This window comes from Schistocerca americana, chromosome 5, assembly GCF_021461395.2.
Source record: "Schistocerca americana isolate TAMUIC-IGC-003095 chromosome 5, iqSchAmer2.1, whole genome shotgun sequence".
Classification (NCBI taxonomy): domain Eukaryota; kingdom Metazoa; phylum Arthropoda; class Insecta; order Orthoptera; family Acrididae; genus Schistocerca; species Schistocerca americana.
The window spans coordinates 268,784,812-268,810,867 of record NC_060123.1 but is presented as its reverse complement, the minus strand read 5'-3'; positions in this window follow the sequence as shown (position 1 = coordinate 268,810,867).

Below are 26,056 nucleotides of genomic sequence, written 5' to 3'. Positions count from 1 at the left end.
TGAGTATCTCAGTTGTTCACTGAAGAACCCAATGGTTTTCTCAGGTCGCTGTGCTGTAAGTCAAAATCACTAATACAGAAGTTTTACAAATTCCTTTTTAGACACTTGAGAATAATTACTATAAATGTTCTGTTTAGTTCATCAAAATAACTCCAGTTCACTGCTTCTTTCTTTTACCGACCATTTAGTCGTTGTGTTCAGGTGCACTAAATACATAAAATTAAGTCATTTGTACTTCTTCATTTTGGCAACTTTGATCACCTTAGCTCTACAGAGAATTTCATTCAACCCTATTTTGAAACCTTTTCTATTACAATCCTCCTCTTCTTGTTAAAGTTTATCTGCACCAGAGGCAAGCAGATGATGATGATGACGAAGTTTCGTTTGTGGGGCGCTCAACTGCGCTGTCATCAGCACCCGTACAAATACCCAATCTGTACACAGTCCAATCAAGCCACTTTTACGAATGATGATGGAATGATGAGGACAATACAAACACCCAGTCCGCGGGAAGAGAAAAATGTCAAACTCAGCCGGGAATCGAACCCGGGACTCTGTGATCCAGAGGTAGCAAAGCTACCCACTAGACCACGAGCTGTGGGCAGAGACAAGAATATACCGTCATAAGCAAAGCGTCCAGATATTTTCATGAACAGATTTTCCTTCTTCATTTCCCCGAGTCTAAAACTTTCTCAGACTGCTATGAATAGTTTAATAAAATGGAAACTCCTTGCTTGACTCCTCTTTCAGTTTGTAGTTTATCAAAATTCTGTTGATATTTAATGAAAGCTGTAGCACTGACGTGTATGCTATTCAGTACACTGTTGCGGCAAAGCACGACCTCTCGTAGTAGGAAAAACCCGTGACCGACTTTACAGGAGACATCATAGAAGGATTACGCTAAACACTACAGTACAGGGGCCGATTAGGTGTTTTAGCATAAGTTGCATTAAGTGGATTATGCTGACAACTCAGAAAACCGCCCCTGAAAGGGGATATGGCTATAAGGGCACAGCAAAGCCGGGGCTGTGAAACTGCTGACGCAACAGAAAGATACTCTACATGATCAAAAGTATCCGAACACCTGGCTGAAAATGACGTACAAGTTCGTGGCGCCCTCCCTCGGTAATGCCGGAATTCAATATGCTGTTGGCCCACCCTTAATCTTGATGACAGCTTTCACTCTCGCAAGCATACGTTCAATCAGGCGCTGGAAGGTTCCTTGGGGAATGGCAGCCCATTCTTCACGGAGTGCTGAACTGAGTAGAGGCATCGATGTCGGTCGGTGAGGTATGGCACGAAGTCGGCGTTCCAAAACATCCCAAAGGTGTTCTATAGGATTCAGTTGAGCAATCTGTGCAGGCCAGATTACAACAATGTTATTGTCGTGTAATCACTCCGCCACAGGCCGTGCACTATGAGCAGGTGCTCGAGCGTGTTGAAAGATGCAATCGCCATCGCCGGCCGCGGTGGTCTTGTGGTTCTAGGCGCTGTAGTCCGGAACCGCGGGACTGCTACGGTCGCAGGTTCGAATCCTGCCTCGGGCATGGATGTGTGTGATGTTAGGTTTAAATAGTTCTAAGTTCTAGGGGACTGATGACCTAAGATGTTAAGTCCCATAGTGCTCAGAGCCATTTGAACCATTTGCAATCGCCATCACCGAATTGCTCTACAGCAGTGAGAAGCAAGAAGGTGCTTGATACATCAATGTAGGCCTGTGCTGCGATAGTGCAAGCCCCCTCCATGAAAAAGACCACACCATAACACCACCGCCTCCGAATTTTACTGTTGGCACGGCACTCGCTGTCAGATGACGTTCACCGGGCATTCGCCATAACCACACCCTGCCATCGGATCGCCACATTGTGTACCGTGATTCGTCTCTCCACACAACGCTTTTCCACTGTTGAATCGTCCAATGTTTACACTCCTTACACAAAGCGAGGCGTCGTTTGGCGTCATGTGTGGATTACGAGCGGTCGCTCGACCATGAAATCCAACTTTTCTAACCTCCCGCCTAACTGTCATAGTACTTGCAGTGGATCCTGAAGCAGTTTGGAATTCCTGTGTGATGGTCTGGATAGATGTATGCCTAATACACATTACGACCCTCTTCAACTGTCGGCGGTCTCTGACAGTCAACAGACGAGATCAGCCTGTACGCTTTTGTGCTGTACGTGTTCCATTACGTTTCCACCTCACTATCGCATCGGATGCAGTGGACCTAGAGATGTTAGGAGTTTGGAAATCTCGGTTATAGACGTATAACATAAGTGACACCCAATCACCTGCCTACGTTCGCAGTGCATTAGTTCTGCGGAGAGCCCCATTCTGCTCTCTTACGATGTCTAATGACTACTGAGGTTGCTGATATGGAGTACCTGGCAGTACGTGGCAGTACAATGCACTTAATATGAAAAACGTATGTTTTGTGGGAGGTCCGGAAACTTTTGAGCACATAGTGTATCTTTCCTCTTATAAACGCCTAATGATTGGATTCGTGACTTAGAAACTATATCATCATGTTAGATACGTAAAATTAGAAAAATCGCTCCTAAAAATTGTAATTTAGTATACAGGTAGTTGCAATTAATAAAAATGCACTCCGTCTTTAGGCCACGAGTGGCCTACCGGGGCCATCCGACCGATGTGTCATCCTCAGAGGAGGATGCGGATAGGAGGGGCGTGGGGTCAGCACACCGCTCTCCCGGTCGTTATGATGGTATTATTGACCGAAGCCGCTACTATTCGGTAGCTCCTCAATTGGCATCACGAGGGTGAGCGCACCTCGAAAAATGGCAACACCGCCTGGCGGCTGGATGGTCACCCATCCAAGTGCCGGCCACACCCAACAGTGCTCAACTTCGGTGATCTCACGAGAACCGGTGTATCTACTGCTGCAAGGCCGCAGTTGCAATTAATAGTCCGAAATATTGTAAATTACTCGTATGTTAAATGGCATTATACTTGCTACAAGGACAGGACTGAACATTCCTTCTCTGTAACTGATTAACAAAGTTATCGATCCGTTAAGTAAGCAGAAAGCATGGGTCCACGACTCCTGAAGTGTGCCTAAGTGAAAAAAGATCGTCAAGATATATCCGCCCGATCTAAAGTGACATAAAAACAATAATGGTCTGGAGAGCCTAGTCAAAAATTAAAAACACCTAGCAGTACGCCAAACGTATTCAGTTAACCATTAGATCGAGATTCACATCCCACCAAAAACACAGAGAAGTAAATAAAAGTGTAGGAAGTCCCGACAAGAACCGGCTTAGTAATAAAAACAGTATAAAAACGATAACTGATTTCGTACCATACATTCAGCAGACCACGATACATAGTGATGCATGCAAGGGACTGCCCAGCTAAGGACTGAACGAGAAGTGTGTCATTAGCGGAGACTGGTGCCCCATATGTGCAGTGGGGCAATATGATCTATAGAAATACTCACGTGGTGCGATGATACTCATAGACACAGAGTGTTAGGATCCTATCCTGAATTACATAAAGTAAAAGTAATAGAACAATTATATGCAAGATAATGTGTAACAACAGAGAGGCTAAGGTAGCTCTGTCCCGATTGTCCAATGCCCTAGCCTGGCACCTCGGTTCTGTAATGACTTAAAGGGAGAGAAGTACGGCTCTTTCAGAAAAAATAGTGGATCGAGTTCATATAATACCACCAATTATAGACGGGGAGCATCAGTTGCAACAGCAGTCAGTTCTGATGGGAGGTTTACGCCAGTTTTCTGATCTCGCCCGGTGTGAGTGAAGTGTTTCTTGTTGTCCACCATCACCTATGTGGACATAAGCAATCGCTGAGAGTCGCCGCCATCTTTGTCGGTGTCCACATATTGATTCTGCACATTCCGGTAACCCTCGCACTGAATTACAAGTTCGTACCAGACGACGCGGCTGTACAGTCCACCTGCCACACACAACAGTTCGTCGGCGTTTGGGCTAGTATCACTCCCCTGGAGTAATACCAAATCGCCTCGCTCGGTTGCCATGTGCTGGTCGTGATGAGAAGGCACTTGCTGATCTCGGCACGTTTCACCGATCGTGTGCAGTCAATGCCTGACGTTATGATTCTTTCCAAAAGCAATGTACTTTTGCAAGGAATAAAAGACTATACATACGTAAATGCTGTTTTCATGATAGGACGTCGTGCATCTATCTGCTAGCTACTACCCGCCACACCGCTGCAGCCACTCCTGCCGACCAGTGTGGCCGAGCGGTTCTTGGCGCTTCAGTCTGGAACCGCGTGACCGCTACGGTCGCAGGTTTGAATCCTGCCCCAGGCAAGGATGTGTGTGATGTCCTTAGGTTAGTTAGGTTTAAGTAGTTCTACGTTCTAGGGGATTGATGACCTCAGATGTTAAGTACCATAGTGCTCAAAGCCATTTGAACTATTTCAGTCACGCCTACTGTTGTAAATTTTGGGGCTTCCTGATCGCCGGCCACGGTGGCCGAGCGGTTCTAGGCGCTTCAGTCCGGAACTGCGCGACCGCTACGGTTGCAGGTTCGAATGCTGCCTCGGGCATGGCTGTGTGTGACGTCCTTAGGTTAGTTAGGTTTACGTAGTTTTAAGTTCTAGGGGACTGATGACCTCAGATGTTAAGTCCAATAGTGCTCAGAGCCATTTGAACCATGTGAGCCTTCCTGATCACTCGCTGCCCAGATCCACGACCCACCATTCACCACCGACTTCTACAGTACTAACATAGGTTAAATCAATGCCTATCTTGTGACGTCTGAATTGCACTCAGTGCACCGAATTTTCAAACATCTTCTGGAAATGCAGCTGCGGAACGTGCTAGACACCTGCCCATATTTCGGCAGATGAACAACTCGCTATTTTCGCAGCATAAATGACAAGAGAGATCAGTGTGCATCCTAACTTAAACTATTTTTCGGCAGGGCTACATCAACTTGGAAACAAAAGACAGTGTTTGGAAGACAGCACATACTATAAAAAAACTACTACTACCAAACAGCCAAAGATAAACAACGCCACACATTGCTCACTCATTGTTAATTAATATTTAACTGTCGATAATGCCGAGAGTTGGCTGGCTTTGGTAGTGTGGTTATCTTTGGTTGTGAGGTGACGCTGCTTGTTGAAGTTCCGTGTTGTCTTCCTTCATACGCCTTCTTTTCTTTCATGGTTGATGATGTCCCACCGAGTGAGGGCTTAAATTGGGTTGCACAATGATCGGTCTTTTCTTTTCTCCTTGTAAACGATGGGGCTTACCTATAGAGATATGGAAGTTGTCGAGAACGTTACTCGATTGCGCTGTCATAAGCTATTGGTAAGCTATTTGAACAGACCATGGTTCCTTTATTGCTATTAGTTCAAATATTATTGTAACTGAGATGAAAGCTTGCACACTTGTTCGAATTTCATCTGAGTGACTAGAACCACAAGTGAGTCGACCATACGGCGATCCCAGACAATTTCACGGTATGTGGATGGACTGGCCAACGACGAAATACTGATCAATTCATACTATATGTAGAAGACTATCATTTGGTTTGCAATGTAGTTCTAATAGTGACTTGGACACTGTGACATTCCATCCTATACCTGATGTAGTGGATCCTATTGAGGACACCTGAGGGACTTGCTTCACACCCAGTAACATCCCATAATAACGACTCTGAAAAATGTAATTTCAGTAGTTTTACTGGAGTTCGAAGATAATACTGTAGCTTTAAATGAAACAAGTGTCATCAAAAGGGAGATTGGTTTCCAGTCGGAATTCCGAAATCCTCATTTAGGAGTGAGATATATTACCAAGGAATTTATGGTCTGGCTTTTGTGACAGTCTAAGCAGAGAAGAATATGTACGCAATCATAGGACAAGCTGATTCCTCCGAAGCACTAGTAGTCATGTAAACCATTGCATTACATTGTTTAACGAACATTCAGTTTGAGTAGCTTCGACCGACCTTGCCACGCAGATGTTGTGTCACAACCGATCACATTCCTCAGAAAGTAAACATGTGGTATTATATCCTGTATAGATAACATTCACGAAGGCCGACTAGTAGTATTCAACAACATCGTCAGCTGGTTACAACGCGACAGTTGATGTCAAAGAACTATAATGATCACTAATTAACTCTGCCGCAGCAGCAGATCAGCATTCCAGCGGAAAATTGAGCGATGCCTTCGGAAAGTGCAGGGCACAGCTGGCCGTTAAAATTGAAAAACCAGGAAGGATGGAAAATAAAGCAAGTTTATTTATTTTGCACGCAGAGCATAGTAGGAAGAATAAGTTACTACATTCATAGAAAATAAGAGTGTACTTAGTGTCAGAAATTTAATACACGGTTCTGCCACTTGAGGCTCCAAGAATGAGCATTCCGGCTCAAATTAGATGACAGATGCAAGTACGTCATTCTGTGCTGCTTCTGCTGTATGTCGGAGTTCATTCGTAGTGGTTGGTGAGTGGTCTCTCTGCAACCCGTGACCAGATTATTTGAACAGGTAAGAGATCTGGAGAACATGTAGAACGTGCTACATGCTGAACTGTTGAACGATAACGTCACGGAGCCTGGAACATAGGGCCGCCGGCCTTGATACGTGACCCCTCATGAGGCTGAAGTTTGGAATCTGGCAACGTTATTGCTGCTAGGAGCGTCCTTATACGCATGCATCCATCGTGATGCTCTACACAGAACCAGACTCGTCTAAAAGTACGACGTGATGCTATTCCTGTGTCCGGTGTCACCGTTGGGCGCGATACTGTAGCCTTTCATTGTTATGTCGTCAAGGGAAGCCGCTATAATAATCGCCGTACTGATAGTACGTCCTTCTCCAGAGGCCGTTGCACTATCCGTGCGGACACTGGTCTAGGTGCAAACAAGCCCAATCCCAGACTGAGGATACGTGACGTGTCTGTACAATCCTGCACGTCGAGAGAATAATACTGTCTGTTTTTCTTGACTCTTGCGTGGCGCCGCTGAGTCTCTGCATGGTGCTGATTGTGGCATTCCTGAACGTAACGATTACATCTTCACATTACAGCTGTGGGATCCCGACCAACGAGAGCAGCAAAATTACGGAACCGTAAACTCGGTAGGCCACGATCCTGCCACTGTTGAATTCCGACAAGTGGTAGACGTTTCTCATCCTTACACCAAGCCTAACACGATATCCTCAGAAACAATTAACATTCAGATGTGATTTCTGAATGTCAAACCTCCGCATGGTCTCTCATTATATACAGAATGCAGATGGCGCTTCACCTACCCACTTAGTGTGGTTGCACTGAAATGCTAGTATTATTTGCATGCCCAAACACATAGTACATTTCTACATCTACATCTACATCTATACTCTGCAAACCATTGTGAAGTGCATGACTGAGGGTACGTCCCGCTGTACCATTTATTAAGGCTTTTCCCCATTCCATACACGTATGGAAAGTGGGAAGAATGATTTTTTAAATGCCACCGTACTTGCTGTAATTAATCCAATCCTGTCCTCACAGTCCCTTTGGGAACAATATATATGGGGTCCGAATCTGCCAGTTCAGTTTCTTCAGCATCTCCGTGTCACGCTCCCTTCTCGAACGTACCTGTGACCATTTGTGTAGCCTGCTCTCTATCCATTCAATATCCCCCGTTGGTACAATACATTTGAGCAATACGCTAGGATGTGTCGAAGAGTGATTAGTAAGCAATCTAATTTGTAGACTTATTAAATTTCTCCAGTATTCTACGAGTAAAGAGAAGTGTATCACCTGCTTTACCCACGTCACTACGTAGTATCTTTTTCGTTTTGTAAAGCGCACACCTTCACATTTTATGAACATTTAAAGCGAGTTGCCAATCTTCGCAGCACTCTGAAATCTTATCAAGATCAGACTGAACATCTATGCAGCTTCTTTAAGAGGGTACTTCGTTATAGATAAATCCAAGATCTGCAAAAAAAGTTCGAATCCTGCCTCGGGCATGGATGTGTGTGATGTCCTTAGGTTAGTTAGGTTTAAGTAGTTCTAAGTTCTAGGGGATTGATGACCACAGATGTTAAGTCCCATAGTGCTCAGAGCCATTTGAACCATTTTTTTGCAAAAAAAGTCTGAGGTTGTACTGCTCTTACTATCCTCAGGGTCATTAATATGCGACATGAACACCAAGGGTCTCATCACACTACCCTGGGGCACATCTGAATTTACTCCTACATTTGTCGATCAGTCTCTGTCTAAGTTGCTGCATTTTTCCTATCAAGAAATTCTCTGTCCAGTCACAAATTTCGCCTGGTAACTCACACGACCGTACTTTTGATAACAAGCGAAGATGTGGTATTGAGTAAAATATTTTTTGGAAGTCGACAAACACTGTATCTTATCTGGCTACCTTGATCCAAACCTACAGTATGTCATGTGAGAAAAGCGCGAGTTGGGTTTTACATGATTGGTTTAGTCGGATCCCATGCAAAATGCAATTGAGGTAATCGTGCTGTTCGAGATATCTCATTATGTTTGTGTGGTGTGCGTACTGTAAGACCTTCGGTACACACACCATCAGATTATTTGACTTGTCGCCCTAGCGAAGTAGGAGAGTGTCAGCAGAAGTCTCGTGGTCTTATCGTGGCGTGTTTATCTTCTACCGTTAGGTCAGACGATAGAAATGCCACTTGCGCGCTTAGAGTAGCAGATTGACGGTGACCAACTTTAAACAGAACTTAATTTTCACACACATTTATTAAAATAATAAAGAACATAGATATTACGTAACTTGATTCTGGATGCTGTTTACAATTGACAATCTGAAGTTCCTTTGGTCTTGGTACGTTAATCTTATTCTCACATATCTCTGATACTTGACAAAGTGTCTATACATTCAGCTTCATGGCTATGTACGGGAATATGGTAATCTTATTAGGCACAGACTGAAACTTGACTATAGGCTGGTACAGACTAATGCAGACAAATGCAGACTGACTAATCGGAGGTCTGTACACTCGTTATAATACCTCGCGCGTTCAGGTATCACTGCGCGAGTTTGATCCGCGAGGAGAAAAGGTTCTACGTTAGCAGCGGTCTCATTGGCTGCGTTACATATTAATACGCGGATCGGCTGAAGCAGAATTTGGTCCGTTTCTATGACAGCGCCATCTCGTAGTGCGGAGACGGACGAGCGCTGCGCCTGTGCTGTTGTGCTGAGCGAGGCGGGCTCTAGTGGGAAAGTTGTGTACACGCTGACTACGAGGAACTATGTACACAACAGTTTGAACCTAGAAAATGCAGTGAAATTCTAAATCAGATCGATGTCAAGGATACTGAACAGTAATTTTGTAGATAACATCTACCACGCTTCTCGTAAAAGGGTCTGGACCTGTGATTTCTTTCAACTGATGCGCAGAGTTTTCCCTTGGATGGATCTAGGACAGATTTTAGTTATAAAAGGGGGTAAGTTACATGCAAATTCGGTATAGAATATGATGGGAATCGAATCGGACCCCCAGAACTTGGTTCAAATTTAACTATTTCAGCTTATTCTCAACACTACTGACACTAACATATATGTCACTCACCTTTTCAGAGCACGACAGTGAAATTGCCAGAGTCCTCCTGGGTTTTCCTTCGTAAAGCAGCGTTTAAAAAGTGAGTTAAGAATTTCTGCTTTTGCTTTGCTACCCTCAATTTCAGTTCCTGTCTCGTTCATGATTGTATGCACAGTAACTTTCGTGCCACTAGCAGCCTTTACATTCGACCAGAATTGTTTTGGGTTTTGTGGAGACGATTTGACAAAAGTCTGTTAAGGTAGTCACTGAAGGCTTCACACACTGTTGTCTTGACGGCCAAACGCGTTTCATTCAGCATATCTCTATCTGTATGTATATGCTTTGTTTCATACCTGTGCAATAGTCTCTCTTTTTTTTTAAGAAGTTTATTTACAGTGATAATATACCATGGAGCAGCTTTCCATTATGAACTACTCTACTGCATACGTATCTATCCAGTGCACGGTCAACTGTTCTTTTAAATTTGAGCCACAGCTCCTCTACATGCCAATATGCGAATGTCCCGGGAAATAGGTTTCAGCTTCCCCATCGAGTCAGCTTCCCCATCGAGAAATGATACTACTGTTTTTCTATCTAGTTACTGTTATATATATATACAGGGTGAGTCACCTAACGTTACCGCTGGATATATTTCGTAAACCACATCGAGTACTGACGAACCGATTCCACAGACCGAACGTGAGGAGAGGGGCTAGTGTAATTGTTTAATACAAACCATACAAAAATGCACGGAAGTATGTTTCTTAACACAAACCTACGTTTTTTTAAATGGAACCCCGTTAGTTTTGTTAACACATCTGAACATGTAAACAAATACGTAATCAGTGCCGTTTGTTGCATTGTAAAACGTTAATTACATCCGGAGATATTGTAACCTAAAGTTGACGCTTGAAACCTCCGACAGCTGCAACATACATCGCGTTTCTACAGAATGATCTGCCAACGTTGCTCGAAAATGTCCCACTGGAAACGCGTCGACGTATGTGGTATCAGCATGATGGTGCACCGGCGCATTCCGCAATTAACGCTAGGCTGACCCTTGACAGGATGTTCGACGGGCGTTTCATAGGACGTGGAGGACGCAAAATTCGCCAGCCCGTTCTACTGATCTTACACCTCTGGACTTCTTTCTGTGGGGTACGTTAAAGGAGAATGTGTACCGTGATGTGCCTACAACCCCAGAGGATATGAAACAACGTATTGTGGCAGCCTGCGGCGACATTACACCAGGTGTACTGCGGCGTGTACGACATTCATTACGCCAGAGATTGCAATTGTGTGCAGCAAATGATGGCCACCACATTGAACATCTATTGGCCTGACATGTCGGGACACACTCTATTCCACTCCGTAATTGAAAACGGTAACCACGTGTGTACGTGTACCTCACCCCTCATGGTAATGTACATGTGCGTTAGTGAAAAAGACCAATAAAAAGGTGTTAGCGTGTGGACGTTGAAAGGTCTCTGTTGGATTCCTTTCATGTTTGATTTCTTAAATCTGTTGTCATTTATGGAATAAAATCCTCTTCTAAATTTACTGTGGCGTTTCTGACTATCTGGGAGGAGACTGAGTCGTGGAACGTGTTACTTTCACACGTAAACAAGAACGATCTGTCACACTACTACACTTTAAAACACAGTTTATATGTAATTCATGTCACACAGTCTCATACGGAACCTACATCCGCTTTCTGTTATATACTGTATATGATAAGATACTGTCATCCCCCCTCCCTTCTGTGTGAGAGGATGAATGATCAAATGTGTTTGTAGTTGCATGCTTGAGGGTAGCAGACAAGGCTGTCTGCTAGAGAACAGTAGGACCAACGTCGGAACAGGTAGCTACGCTTTCTTAAAGCAGAGAGGTTTCTATCCTTAGTATGGTTCTGTCCGTCCGTTGTCATGTTGGTATAGGAAGCAGCCCCTCTGGCCACTTTCGTTTGTCTTTGTGAGCCACCCTCAGGAAGCACGCTCGGCAGTAGGCAGTTGCTGTGGGACCGTGGCGAGCATCTGAAGTGGTAAGATCTCCGGTTAAGCGCGTGTCTGCTAAGTCCGTAGGGCAATGGATTTGTTAAGTTCAGCCTAACTGAAAATTTAATCATCTTTATTTCTGGTTTAGCTCTAAAATATCTAAGGTTATCTTAAATTGCAGCGTAGTGTAATTCTCGTGTGAAGTTCATATTATTTTCCGGTTGTTGCTTTGTTACTACTTTGTGAGTAAAGTGGAACCACGTGTTGATCAGTAACTCTAACTAAGTTCATCAATCTTAAATGTGAATGCTTGTGTGATTATAACGTCTCGTCTTGACAATATTTTACAATATAGCAACTTTTCTTTATGCTTTTCTTTATGTTCAACCCACGTGGAGAGTACTTTGCGAGACCAGTACCACGTGCTTATATAACTGTTTGACCCATCAGGTTAATAGTAAGACGTTAGTAACCAGTTCAAGGTTTTTCTTTTGTCAATTGCTTTTCGATCGAATTTATTTTAATTATCAAAATTACTGTGGAGTTATACGCTTTCTGTAAACCAAGTTGACCACGTGGAGCATGTGGTGTAATCATCAAAGTAGCCTTCAGCTATTCTTTTTGGGAAGATTTCACAAAGAGTTAATATGAATTTAGTACACCAGTGTGTGGTAATTACATGACGGACAGGATTGTGTTACGAACGTAATTTCTTTGGGTGAAAACTGAATCTGTTGTTTGTGGTTAATTTCTTCTTGCTTGTGTTTCAACGTTCTTTGGGTGTTGTTTTGTGAATGCAGGGTTGTATGCAGTCTCCCAATCTTGGCTCCATATTTGATGTGTTCCGTAAGATTAAAATCTCATATTTTTACAATCCTTAAACAAGGCACCAGCTCAGTTATAACTCACGTATAATATGCTGAAATTTCAATGAACAATCTTAAAATAAATTTCCAAATATAAACTGATTTCTTTCTTTTTATTTAAATTCTCCTTTTTATATATAGATATATTACCGGTTGTTGTACGACTGTAAAAGATTATAATCAGTGTTAGTCTGATTGGTAATGTGGTAAACCTAGACTAGTTACCTGGTGAAACAGTTGCGCAGTAATACACGGTTAACTTCTCCCCAGACAGCTCACAGCTTTTAACCCGCTTTTATTCTACTATTAGCACCCGATTTCAGCATAGCAAATTCATGTAGCAATATTACACATGGCGACCCTATTCTGTGATTCCGCTAGACTCTGGAATCTCTGAGACGTTAGATTGCAAGCGTTGTATAATCTTAATTTTTTTTTCCTTACAGCGCTCAAACAACTTCTGCGTTGTTTCTGAGGAGGCTTTCTAAAGATTCACTGCGTTGTTGAGCGGCGTTGTGTTGTTTGTCTTGTTGTTTTGTTTTCTATATTTGTGTGTTTTATATGTGTGTGTGGTTTTTTTTTCTCGCTTGTAAATTCCACTGTTTCGATCAAAGATAAAAATTTGTTTTGCTTGTGAAAAAGTGAGTACTAGGTTGGGTACCTTTAGTCGTGTGAAGTTAGCACCCCTTTTTCGAGAAATATACATTTTTTTCAGAGTTCTTGATAGATATGGCATAGTTCTAGAGTTCTTTGTACAAAATTTCAATAGTTCTGCAGAATTTAGCGAAGAAAACAACAAAATTCGAAAAAATTTCCGTATCGAAAACGTTCTTTGGCAATTTCCGCAAAATGTAAATAAGTACAAGAGTTCTGAGCACAGTTCTGAACAGAGCTCCAAGAGTTCTTTCGAAAATCCAAGTAACATTTTTTTGTGCAGCTAATAGTTTACGAGATAATTGCATTTTAATGAGAAAATCTTTTCACTTACTGTGAAGTTGGCACCCTTTTTTTCACAAATGTATACTTTTTTCAGATTTCTTGATAGATATGCCATAGTTCTAGAGTTCTTTGTGCAAAATTTCAATAGTTCTGCAGAATTTAGCGATGAAAACAACATTCGAAAAAATTTTAGTATCGAAAACATTTTTTGTCAATTTTCGTAAAAATTAAACTTGTACAACAGTTCTGAGAACAGTTCTGAACAGAACCCCAAGAGCTCTATCGAAAATCCCAACAACATTTTTCTATGGCGATAATGGTTTGAGATAAATTGATTTAATATGGGACACACTTTCTTTACGGAAAATATAAATATATTCGTACAACAGTTCTGATGACAGTTCTGGACACCACGTGAAGAGTTCTATCGAAAATCCTAGTGAAATTTTTTTTGTGCAGGTAATAGTTTAAGAGGTAATTGCAACTTAATTAAGAATTCCAGAAGAGCTCCTACTGTGAAGCTGGCACCCTTTTTTTTCACAAATGTATACTTTTTTCAGATTTCTTGATAGATATGCCATAGTTCTAGAGTTCTTTGTACAAAATTTCAATAGTTCTGCAGAATTTAGCGACGAAAACAACATTCGAAAAAATTTTCGTATCGAAAATATTCTTCGTCAATTTTCGCAAATTGTAAATAAGTACAACAGTTCTGAGCACAGTTCTGAACAGAACTCCAAGAGTTCTATCGAAAACCCAAGTAACATTTTTTTGCGCAGCTAATAGTTTACGAGATAATTGCAATTTAAGGAGAAAATCTTTTCACTTACTGTGAAGTTGGCACCCTTTTCTTCACAAATGTATACTTTTTTCAGATTTCTTGATAGATATGCCATAGTTCTAGAGTTCTTTGTACAAAATTTCAATAGTTCTACAGAATTTAGCGACGAAAACAATATTCGAAAAAATTTTCGTATCGAAAACATTCTTCGTCAATTTTCGCAAATTGTAAATAGGTACAACAGTTCTGTGCACAGTTCTGAACAGAACTCCAAGAGTTCTATCGAAAACCCAAGTAACATTTTTTTGTGCAGCTAATAGTTTACGAGATAATTGCAATTTAAGGAGAAAATCTTTTCACTTACTGTTAAGTTGGCACCCATTTTTTCAGAAATGTATATTATTTTCAGAGTTCTTGATAGATATGGCATAGTTCTAGAGTTCTTTGTACAAAATTTCAATAGTTCTGCAGAATTTAACGAAGAAAACAACAACACTCGAAAAAAATTTCGTATAGCAAACATTCGTTATTAATTTTCGCAAAAAGTAAATTCGGACAACAGTTCTGAGGGCAGTTCTGAACAGAACCCCAATAGTTCTATAGAATATCATAATATCAATTTTTTGTGCAGCTAACACGTTACGATATAATTGCAATTTAATTAGGGAACCTCTTCACTTACTGTGAAGTTGGAATCCTTTTCTTCAGAAATATATATATATTTTCAGAGTTCTTGATAGAAATGTCATAGTTCTAGAGTTATTTGTACAAAATTTGAATATTCCTGCATAATTTAGCGAAAAAAACAACAATACTCGAAAAATTTTTCGTATCGAATACATTCTTTGTCAATTTTCGCAAAAAGTAAATTCGTACAACAGTTCTGAACAGAACACCAAGAGCTCTATCGAAAATCCTAATAACATCTTTTTGTGGCGATGATAGTTTATACGGTAACTGCTTTGATGTTAGACCCACTTTCTCCACAGAAAAAGTAAGTTCGTCCAACAGTTTTGATGAACAGTTCTGGTTAACACGTCAAGACTTCTATCTATAATCATAATAACATTTTTTGTGGTTGTAATAGTTTGTATGGCAATTGATTAATTGTGGGGCACTCTTACTCAAAAAAATAAATTATGTCTGTTCGTATGCTCTGATGCCAGCTCTGGATAGCATTGTAAGAGTTCTATCGAAAAAACTAGTAACATGTTCTGTGCAGGTAATTGTTTACGTAGTAACTGCCATTATTAAGGAATGCTTATGAGCATTTCCCGTGAAGTTTGAACCCCTTTTACGATAAATATAAATTTTTTTCACAGTTCTTGATATATATGCAATAGTTCTAGATTTCCCTGCTCAAAACACGAATAGTTCTACAGAATTTCAGGAAGAAAACAATAACACGGCAAAATTTTGTTATGGTAAAAAATTATTTGTCAGTTTGGAAAAAATAAATTTGTATAACAGTTCTGTTGGCAGTTCTGGATAGCACCGGAAGAGTTACATTGAAAATGATAAGAACATTTTTGTGGCGATAATAGTTTATACAATAATTGTTTTAATCTGATACTCACTTTATCTAATATAGCAAAATTCGTAGAATAGTTCTGATGACAGTTCTGAATATCACCCACAGAGTTCTACCAAAAACTATAATAACATTATTTGTGACGATGACATTATATGAGATAATTAATGTGGGACTCACTTTTGTCATGTAAAAGTAATAAATTCGTACAAAAGATCTGACGGCATTTCTTAATACGACCCTAAGAGTTCTACCGACAACTGTAATAACATTTTTTTGTGGGGATAACAGTTAATGAGATAATAGCATTTTCGAGAGACCCACTTGGTCTACATTATAATAAATTGGCACAACCCTTTTGCTGCCAGTTCTGGATAGCACCGAAAGAGTTCTTTTAAAAACCCTCATAACATTTTTATGGTGCCAGTAGATTATGAAATAGATTGTGTGTTCACTCTGCAGTGGGTGTGCGCCGATGTGAAACTTACTGGCAGATAAAAACTGTGTGCCGGACCGGGTCTCTAACCCCAGGCTGTGACCAAAGAATATCGTCACAATATCCTTTCGTCCAGGAGTGCTTCTTCTGCAATTTTCGTAGGACAACTTCTACGAAATTGGGAACGCAGGAGATGAAGTACTGCTGGAAGTACAGCTATGAGTACGATCGTAAATTCTCACTTTTATTTTGGAAAACCGAAAATCGAAAACCGGATGTATATTCTACTAAATACAAAAAGTCTAAATGTTCAGCACTATACAAATGCCAGTACACCTTCTTAAGACTGACTGTAGTAACTGTAGGTGGAAGCGTGGGATGTGCACGCTTAGATGATTCAAGGAGAGAAGGCTCGTCAGTGCAAAACAAACAGATGGCTGAGAGAGCAGATACATTCACACGCGCCACTAACCCGATGGTGTCACACCTGTCGAGAATCGCACCAGAGGTACAATGAGCTGTGGTGGAGTGCTGTTGGCGTGGTTACTATGCAACTTACTTGATGGGCATCAATACACCGTTATATTAATGTACAATACTTGAGAAACAATGTCATTCACACACTCCGAGTTCCTTATCACTCAGTACTAGACTAAATTACCGGCCTGGTGATAAGCAGCCTATGTACCTCACCGACTACACATCTTCGTGTTATAAGAAAAAAAAGAGAAAAATACCAAGGGACACAAAATATGAATCCGGATAAACCGGAAATCCGGATTATTGAGGACCAAATAAACGAGGTTCTTATTTACAAATTTCGAACTTCTTATTAACTTTAATACTGTATCCCCTCAACATTATAACACCTCTATCAGTCATGTATTGAATTAGGATTTAAACATACTACTTAGTTCGTTTGTACGATATATTCAGTAAATATACTTACATTTCTATACATTGTAAAGACTTTTAACTCCCGCTGTAGTGTAACTCATCAAACTTCCACACTTCCTTTCTAACTAGAACAAATGTTTGCAACAATATTAACGACATCAATTTCAAATTTATTCGTTACACACAGCACTTGTTTTTATGTATCCTAGCGGCTGGTGATGTTGCAATATAACTTTCATCCATGAGGGTCCTGGGCATATTTTTAGCTGTTAGTGGGTCCTGGATGTCATGAGAGTTCAAAACAATTACTGTTTTACGTGATAAAATTCATCTGGTTCTTCCTGATTCTAAAAATATACACTTCATGTGTGCCTTTCATTGTTGTATGTATGATTCAGTATCGACGCTAATGCTCTCTTGATGGGATATGAGCCGATTGCTCGTTTTTATCCACTGTGCCCTTTCGTATTTCATTTCAGCGATTAGTTTATTTGTTTATCAGCGTAGTAAGTAGTACAAAGCTAATCCAGAATGTAAACTGCACTTAAATTCTGTTTGAACTGTTTAATAGTCAGTGTCCGCTGTCTGAACGTCAAATATCAGATTAATACACTGCGCCTGGTTGCGTTATTTTATAGGAATTTTATTATTTTAAGTGGGAAGTACTAGATAATGTTGAAGAAATTCGAAGCATATTGTTCGAAGAGCATAATATTATTCGAAATTTACCTGTACCAATAGGTGCAGCCAAAGCAGCATTTGTGATGCTGTAATTACCTCATAGATAACGATATTTGTCTATTGTAGTTTTGTATTCCAATCAGAATTTTGAGAGCATCAAAGCCTCATTTAAGCGTGAGAGAGGGGTAAAATCAATAGATGATATTGAATTGAAAGCCTTCATCAGTCTCTTGTTTTTAATTGTTGTTAACAAAAGTAACAGATAAAGCCTGGAAGATCTGTGTGGAACTGATGGTGATGGCACTGAAAAATTTCACCTCGCAAACGAACACAAAACGTTTCAAATTTATTCTGGAGAGACTTAGATTTTACAGTCGCGCTATTCGTGATGAAAGGAGACAATTACACAAGGTAACAGCTATTCGGGAAATATTTACTGTGTTTGTACGCAACTACCACAAATCTTACTCCCTTGGAGAAAATGTTACAGTAGGCAAGAAGCTGGAAGGATTCTGTGGAAGGTACAGTTTTCGCCAATATGTATCAATCAAAACAAACGAGTATGGATTCTTAAGTGTGGATTCTTAAGTATTTTACCTGTACAATTTGGAAATATACGCTGTGTTGCAACCAGAAGGATTTACCAACTGAGCAATAAACAATTTGATGTTGTTCTGTGACTGTGTAAACCTATATATCAGTCAGGTCGAAATGTGAAAGCGGACAACTGGTTTACTAGTACTGGAATGATAATAGAGCTATGAAGGGAGAGTTTTTCTTTTGTTGGCATGATGAAGAAAAACAAGTGTGGAGATTTCTCTAGAGTTTGCTATCAGTAAAAGAAGGGCTGCCCACATTTCCTTTTTTGACTTCTACAAGACTGAACTCTAGTTTCCTCCGTACCTAAAAGGGGAAGTGAGTGATCCAGGCATCACGTTTGCATGAAGATAATTCGATAGATGCTGACATTGTAGATAAACGGAAGCCATCCACCGTAAATTTAAAAATAGCGTTAAGTGTGGTATTTTCACAGCGGATAAGCCTAATGCTTTGTACAACGCTGCAAGAAATGTGCGCCGCTGGTCAATGGTTGTATTTTTGTAATGATCAGTAGTTGGAATCTATGCACAAGTGATTTATTGTGGCAACAGGAAGAATTGTATCAAAAGGAAAGGGTTCCTGAATCAGCTTTGTTATACAATGTTGTTTTCTTCGCTAAATTCTGCATAACTATTGAAATTTTGTACCGAGAACTCTATAACTATGACTTATCTATCAAGAACTCTGAAAAAAATATATATTTCTGAAAAAAAGGGTGCCAGCTTCACAGTAGGAGCTCTTATGGGGTTCTTAATTAAGTTGCGATTACCTCTTAAACTATTACCTGCACTAAAAAATTCTACTAGGAATTTCGATAGAACTCTTCAGTGGTGTCCAGAACTGTCATCAGAACTGTTGTACGAATATATTTATATTTTCTGTAGAGAAAGTGTGTCCCACATTAAATCAATTTATCACAAACTATTATGGCCATAGAAAAATGTTATTAGGATTTTCGATAGAGCTCTTGGGGTTCTGTTCAGAACTGTCCTCAGAACTGTTGTACCAGTTTAATTTTTGCGAAAATTGACAAAAAATGATTTCGATAGAAAAATTTTTTCGAGTATTGTTGTTTTCTTCCCTAAATTCTGCAGAACTATTGAAATTTTGTACAAAGAACTCTAGAACTATGGCATACCTGTCAAGAACTGTGAAAGAAATATACATTTCTGAAAAAAAGGGTGCCAACTTCACAGTAAGTGAAAAGATTTTCTCCTTAAATTGCAATTATCTCGTAAATTATTAGCTGCACAAAAAAATTTTAATAGGGTTTTCGATAGAACTCTTGGAGTTCTGTTCAGAACTGTGCTCAGAACTGTTGTACTAATTTACAATTTGCGAAAATTGACGAAGAATGTCTTCGATACGAAATTTTTTTCGAATATTGTTTTCGTCGCTAAATTTTGCAGAACTATTGAAATTTTGTACAAAGAACTCTAGAACTATGGCATATCTATCAAGAAATCTGAAAAAAGTATACATTTGTGAAAAAAAGGGTGCCAACTTCACAGTAAGTGAAAAGATTTTCTCATTAAAGGGCAATTATCTCGTAAACTATTAGCTGCACAAAAAAATGTTACTTGGATTTTCGAAAGAACTCTTGGAGCTCTGTTCAGAACTGTGTTCTGAACTCTTGTACTTATTTACATTTTGCGGAAATTGCCAAAGAACGTTTTCGATACGAAAATTTTTTCGAGTATTGTTGTTTTCTTCCCTAAATTCTGCAGAACTATTGAAATTTTGTACAAAGAACTCTAGAACTATGGCATATCTATCAAGAACTCTGAAAAAAATATATCTTTCTGAAAAAAAGGGTGCCAACTTCACAGTAAGTGAAAAGATTTTCTCATTAAAATGCAATTATCTCGTAAACTATTAGCTGCACAAAAAAACGTTACTTGGATATTCGAAAGAACTCTTGGAGCTCTGTTCAGAACTGTGCTCAGAACTCTTGTACTTATTTACATTTTGCGGAAATTGCCAAAGAACGTTTTCGATACGAAAATTTTTTCGAATATTGTTGTTTTCTTTGCTAAATTCTGCAGAACTATTGTTATTTTGTACAAAGAACTCTAGAACTATGCCATATCTATCAAGAACTCTGAAAAAAATGTATATTTCTCGAAAAAGGCGTGCTAACTTCACACGACTGGTACCTTTCGTGTAACTGTCGAAATTTTTGGGGGTTACATTTACTGTGATTAGTGTGTTGCGTACTGGGTATAAATTGAACGAATGCAGACATGTAACCAAACTAAAAGTAAGCGGTCCGACAACTTAAGCAACATGGACCAAGGGGATAATTTGATTTCGAATGTTAACGCGTCGGGCGGTTCCGAAAATGCAATGGGAAATACTTCAGACGAAATGCAGAACAGCACGAACGGGCTCACATCAGAGCCACAAATTAATTTGCCTCCTACTAACCAAAATGATTTGGCAGAACTCATGAAAGCCTTATTGCAACAAAATAAAGAAAACGCACAGAAATATGAAAAATCGATCCGCGAGCTAGGGGAACAAATGACGCAGAAATCTGAAAAATCAATCCGAGAGCTAGGCGATCAAATGACGCAGAAATCAGAAAAATCGTTCCGAGAACAAAAAGAATCATCCGAAAAATCGATCCGCGAGCTAGGCGAACAAATGACGCAGAAATCTGAAAAATCGATCCGCGAGCTAGGCGAACAAATAGACGAAAAACTAATCCAGCAGACAAATAAAGTCGACAAGTCGATGCAGAGAGTGTCCGATGATATCTCACAAAGAATAAACAATCTGGCAAGTGAAATAAAAAGTGATATTATGAAAGAATTAGGCCGTACATTTGAACAAATCGATGATCGTCTGCAAGCCTTAGAACAGAGCAAGCGGAGTCGCAATGCCGAATCTAAAGAAAGCGAAAAACGGCTACTTAGGAATTTCCAAGAGCTGAGGGAAGAATGGCAAAGGGAACATCAGCAGGTACTCTCGAGGGTCCAAGAGGCGGAAACGCGTTGTCCCACGTCCGTTAGCAACACAATAGCGGACAACAGTTTAGCGATCCACGCGTTGGAACAGCAAGTAGAACAATTGAAGCAGACTGGGGCGGAGGACAAGAGACAAATAGATGATAAGATTGCGGCATTAGCGGACATTGTAGGCACGATGAAGCTGACGGAAAGCGAGAACAATACTACACCGGTAGCGGCCGCAGAGACCGAAGAAGTGCGTTCGCTTCTGAGATTTCAGAAGGGACAATTCGAAGTGAACAGGCAACACAAGGCTGTAACAGGCGAATTACAAGAACGCGTGGCGCATCTGGAAAGCCGCATGGGGTGTGATTCCGAACTCGCCAATAGCACTAAAAATAGCTGTACGAACAGTGCAGAGAGGAACTCCGGCCACGAGGGAGATTTTGACGACAGGGAAGAATGTAATTTAAGGGGCAGACATGAGAGACATAGAAACATTCAAGGGCCTCGCCAGGAGGAACTGCGGGGATTTGATTTCAAACATTTCCTTACAGTAAGAAAGTTTGAGATATTCCGAAATTCGCAAAAAGGAATACATCCACGTGCATGGCTCGAGCAATTTGAGTTCTGTCTTCCTCCCGACTGGTCAAGTTCACATAAGATAGAATATATGTGTGGCTATTTGGAAGGCGAACCGGCGAGTCGCATGAGGTCGGCAGCGCGTCACTGCAACTACACTCGGGAGTTTCGACAAGCCTTTCTCTCCGCCTATTGGTCGGAAGCGGCACAAGACAGGGTCAAACATGGCATAATTATGCTGCCAAATTTGAACCAGTCTGGTTTCGGCAGCCTTGCACGCCTATTCGACCACATACTGCAGGCAAATCAATTTTTATACGACCCATACGGGCCTGCAGAACTAATTAGGATATGCATCACCAAATTGCCGATGCACTTGCGGCACGTCATTCTTGCGGGACGATGCAAAGAGGACGTGGAAACGTTTAAGATGCTTCTCCAAGAGTTGGAATATAATACAGCAGAATGCCCGCCTAATCAGGCACAAAGTTATTACGGGGCACAGCAGCGCGACCGCAGTCGTGGCCGTATTACTAATCAACGGCGTGACTGGTCGTCGCGACGCGAACGAAACAATAATCGGGACCGGCCGTATAGAAACTGGGGTAACAGTCGCGAACACAGGTGGAGCAACAGAAATGATCGAGGACGTGGACAGGATCGTGAACGCTACAGGTACGGCAACCAGAATCGATACTACAGTGAACACGGTGGGAATAGGATTGTAGGCAGATCACCTCATGATGTTGAAATTCGGCCGGCCAATCCTAGACATAATCCAGCAAATGGAAATGAACAAATGATCAGCGCAGAAGGCACCCAGTCGGAACAAATGAGCGACATGGCAAATGAGTAGAAAGGACAGTGAGAAGTAGAGAGGACGGTGAGGAGAAAGAATTGATTAGTTTAAATTTGTGACATGCATTTTGAATAATATGTTGGTAAAAATTAATGATAAAGATGTTTTTATGTGATTGATTGAAGTGATGTTGTTAATTTGTTTTCTTTCCTTGTGCAATTAGGATTTACTTTGATTCAAACGTAAAGATAAAAGGTTTCCTTGTGAACGAGTGAAATGGTGTTTTTTTGTGTGTGTAAATTGAAAAGAGCCGCTCCTGAGAGAAGCAAGATCTGTGTTGAATTAATGCAAAACTCAGGGGAATATCCGATCTGTGGGTATTATGGGTCTGCCAAACCCAGGTCCCCAGCTGTTAGTAGCCTTGTTTCCGACTTTCTGCTTTCAGTGCTGCTATCTATCTATTACTATTCTATATCTGTCAGTATAAATGAGGATCTCTTACTATAGTATGCGTGCTGTATGAATATTTTAAGATAGGAGAACTCTGAGAAAGGAATGAGTAAGTTTGGAATCTTGAAAACAGGATGCGATAATACGATTGTTTAACCGTTGGCTTCCCAATATGCGATGATATGTTAATATTGATGATATATGTCTTTGTTGTTCTTTATAGCTGAGTGCGTAAAGTGCTGTCTGTGGATTTCGTAAGTATATTGATTCCCTTCAAGGTGAAAGAAGAATTGTGGTTTGTGTAATTTACGTGGCTCTGAAATATTATTGTGGTAGTCAAATACGAGCAGCTTTTCAGCAAATGGAGAATGGAACGGAAATATGGATCCTTTTTGTAGTCTTGATTGATGTTGAGCCAAAGCCTAAAAAATTATTCTGCGTTAATACTTGTCCTAGAAAAGCGACGTTTATGTGTTTTGCTGATGCTGTGAGCATTACAGCTTACTGTTTTCACTGGTGCGGGATGCACTGCAGCCTATATGATTTGTACTGAGGAAATTTCCCTCTTGAAGGTAGAGGATGATTAAATAATTTTGATTATGGGAACGAAGGAAAGCTTGGTTTAAGGTAATAAGGATAAGCAAAACATTTGTCATTTAAACTACAGGAGGATTCGGATCTTTTGTGTCTGTTGTAAGTTCAATATGTTAAGATGATACTGTTTTACAGAATAGAGGTGACCACAATTTTGCCATTCATGAGAAATGAATCCAGAATAACCACCACAGGCGAAATAACTGATTTGGAAGCGAAAGGTAACGTAAAGAAGGAACGAAATCGCAGCAAAATGGGTAAGAAAATGTAATATAACCTGTATAATGCAAATATTTTTAACCTTCTCAGAGTCATCTGCGTGATTAATTGTTGTGATAACGTAATTTTAGGTAAAATTTTCTTACTGTTTTATGTGTGAATATATGAGTATGATAAATGTATAATTGCGAGTCTCTTTTCAGGTGTGCGAGCTGGTATAAATGTTTTGGCGTGTAAATAACCATTGTTCTTTTTAATGTGTATGTTTAAGGAAAGTTCTCCATATTTATCATGTGACAAGACGTATGCCGCGAGCGTCAAGAAGAGGACGAATTAGAACAATGTTGTAGTGGTATATACACGGTGTTGAAATAGCATTGAAGTAGCTTATTGGCTTAACTAGTAGTGGATAGAAGTAGAATATTGAGTAATGCATGTTTATGGGTAGTTAGTTTGTAGAATAGACAACAGGTGTGCATGTATGTGTGTGTAAATAACATGTGAACCCTATGCTGTCCTGACCTATTCTTGCACAAGGCATAATCGTATTCATTTTAGTGAATTAATAAATAGCATTTGATTTATTAAAACGTAAGTGAACCACATTAGTGATGTGGATTTAAATATTATATTGTCAGTTCATTTAAATTTTTATTTTTATACTGTCAAGTCATTTCACTTTTATTTTTTTTACATTGTCAAGTCATTTAAATTTTATTTTATATTGTCGATTCATCTAATTTTTTTTTATTTTTTTTAAAAAAAAAAAGAGAATATTAAGTCTCACTTAGTTCTTAAAAATTGTGAAAGACAATACTAAGTGGTATTATGTATGATATTGTGTAATCACATAAGGATGATGAAAAATTTCTGTGAATGCAGTTGAGAACGTGAAAGCGAACCGGCAAAACTCTTAAGAGACAGCGGGAGCAGCCGGACTAGTTGTAAACTGGCGGGTTTCCCAGCAGGACACGCTGTCAGCCAGGCCACTTTGGGAGCGCGGCCGACAACAAAAGAAGGTACGCGGCAAACACTTTCCCTTGCACCTGGAGCTAATGGGCGGCCGCCCCGTGCGACCCTGCCTGAAGGCGACGACCTGAGATGGGCGAGCGGTCCACCGCGCGGAAATCCATCTGCTGGCAACGCACCACACGCACGCGACCGTGACGAGACGGCCGCGGTGAAACAACACAAGGGGCGTGGAGTATTTTGACAGGTACTGCCCAGAGAAACTTGCAGACGTCAACGACGCCTATCGACATTTCCTGATGGATGCCTACTGTCAAGCGACAGTAAATCATAGTTCGATGTTCTCTGGTCGCTAAGGGTGGCACAAAAGAAGAGCCATTAAGTGTCATCCTTGACCAGGAATATCAAACCGGCGAGCCAATTGAGGATAACCCAAGAAGGTAACAACACAAAGGGCGTGGAGCCTTTTGACACATTTTGACACATACTGTCCAGAGTAACTGGCAGACTTCAACGACGCCTATCAACATTTCCTGATGGATGCCTACTGTCAAGCGACAGTAAATCATGGTTCGATGTTCTCTGGTCGCTAAGGGTGGCACAAAAGAAGAGCCACTAAGTGCCATCCTTGCCCAGGAATATCAACCTGGCGTGTCAATCGAGGATACCGCACGAATTTGACAACACAAACATGGAACCAAATCGAGATGTACGTGACACAGACCACCAAGAGAAACTTCATGAGAGGGCAGAGACGGCGGGATTGCACGCAACAGATGGACAAAAAATCCCTACTGACAGCTGCGGCGACGCACCCCCTTCCCCTCCCCTTATATTGTGCCTCGGAACAGTGGAACTAGTGAGTGTATCAGTGAACAGTGATTATACGGTTCTTAGTTCAATGCATATACGTGTGTTTCTGTCACAGAAACTTTGACTCGTGTGTTTTGCAGGGATTCGATTTATTGGTGTTTACTAGACTGACTCTTGTATTTTGCAGGTGTTCTATTTATTAATTTTTTTTAGATTTTGACTCTCGTATTTTGCAGGTGTTCTATTTATTAATTTTTTTTAGACTTTGACTCTCGTATTTTGCAGGTGTTCTATTTATTGTTTATTTTAGACTTTGACTCTTGTAATTTGCAGGTGTTTTATTTATTGGTGTTTTTTATTAGATATTGACTATTGTACTGTTTTATTGATCAATGTTTGTTCTTGTGTGATGTATTAGATTTGTGTTATTTTGT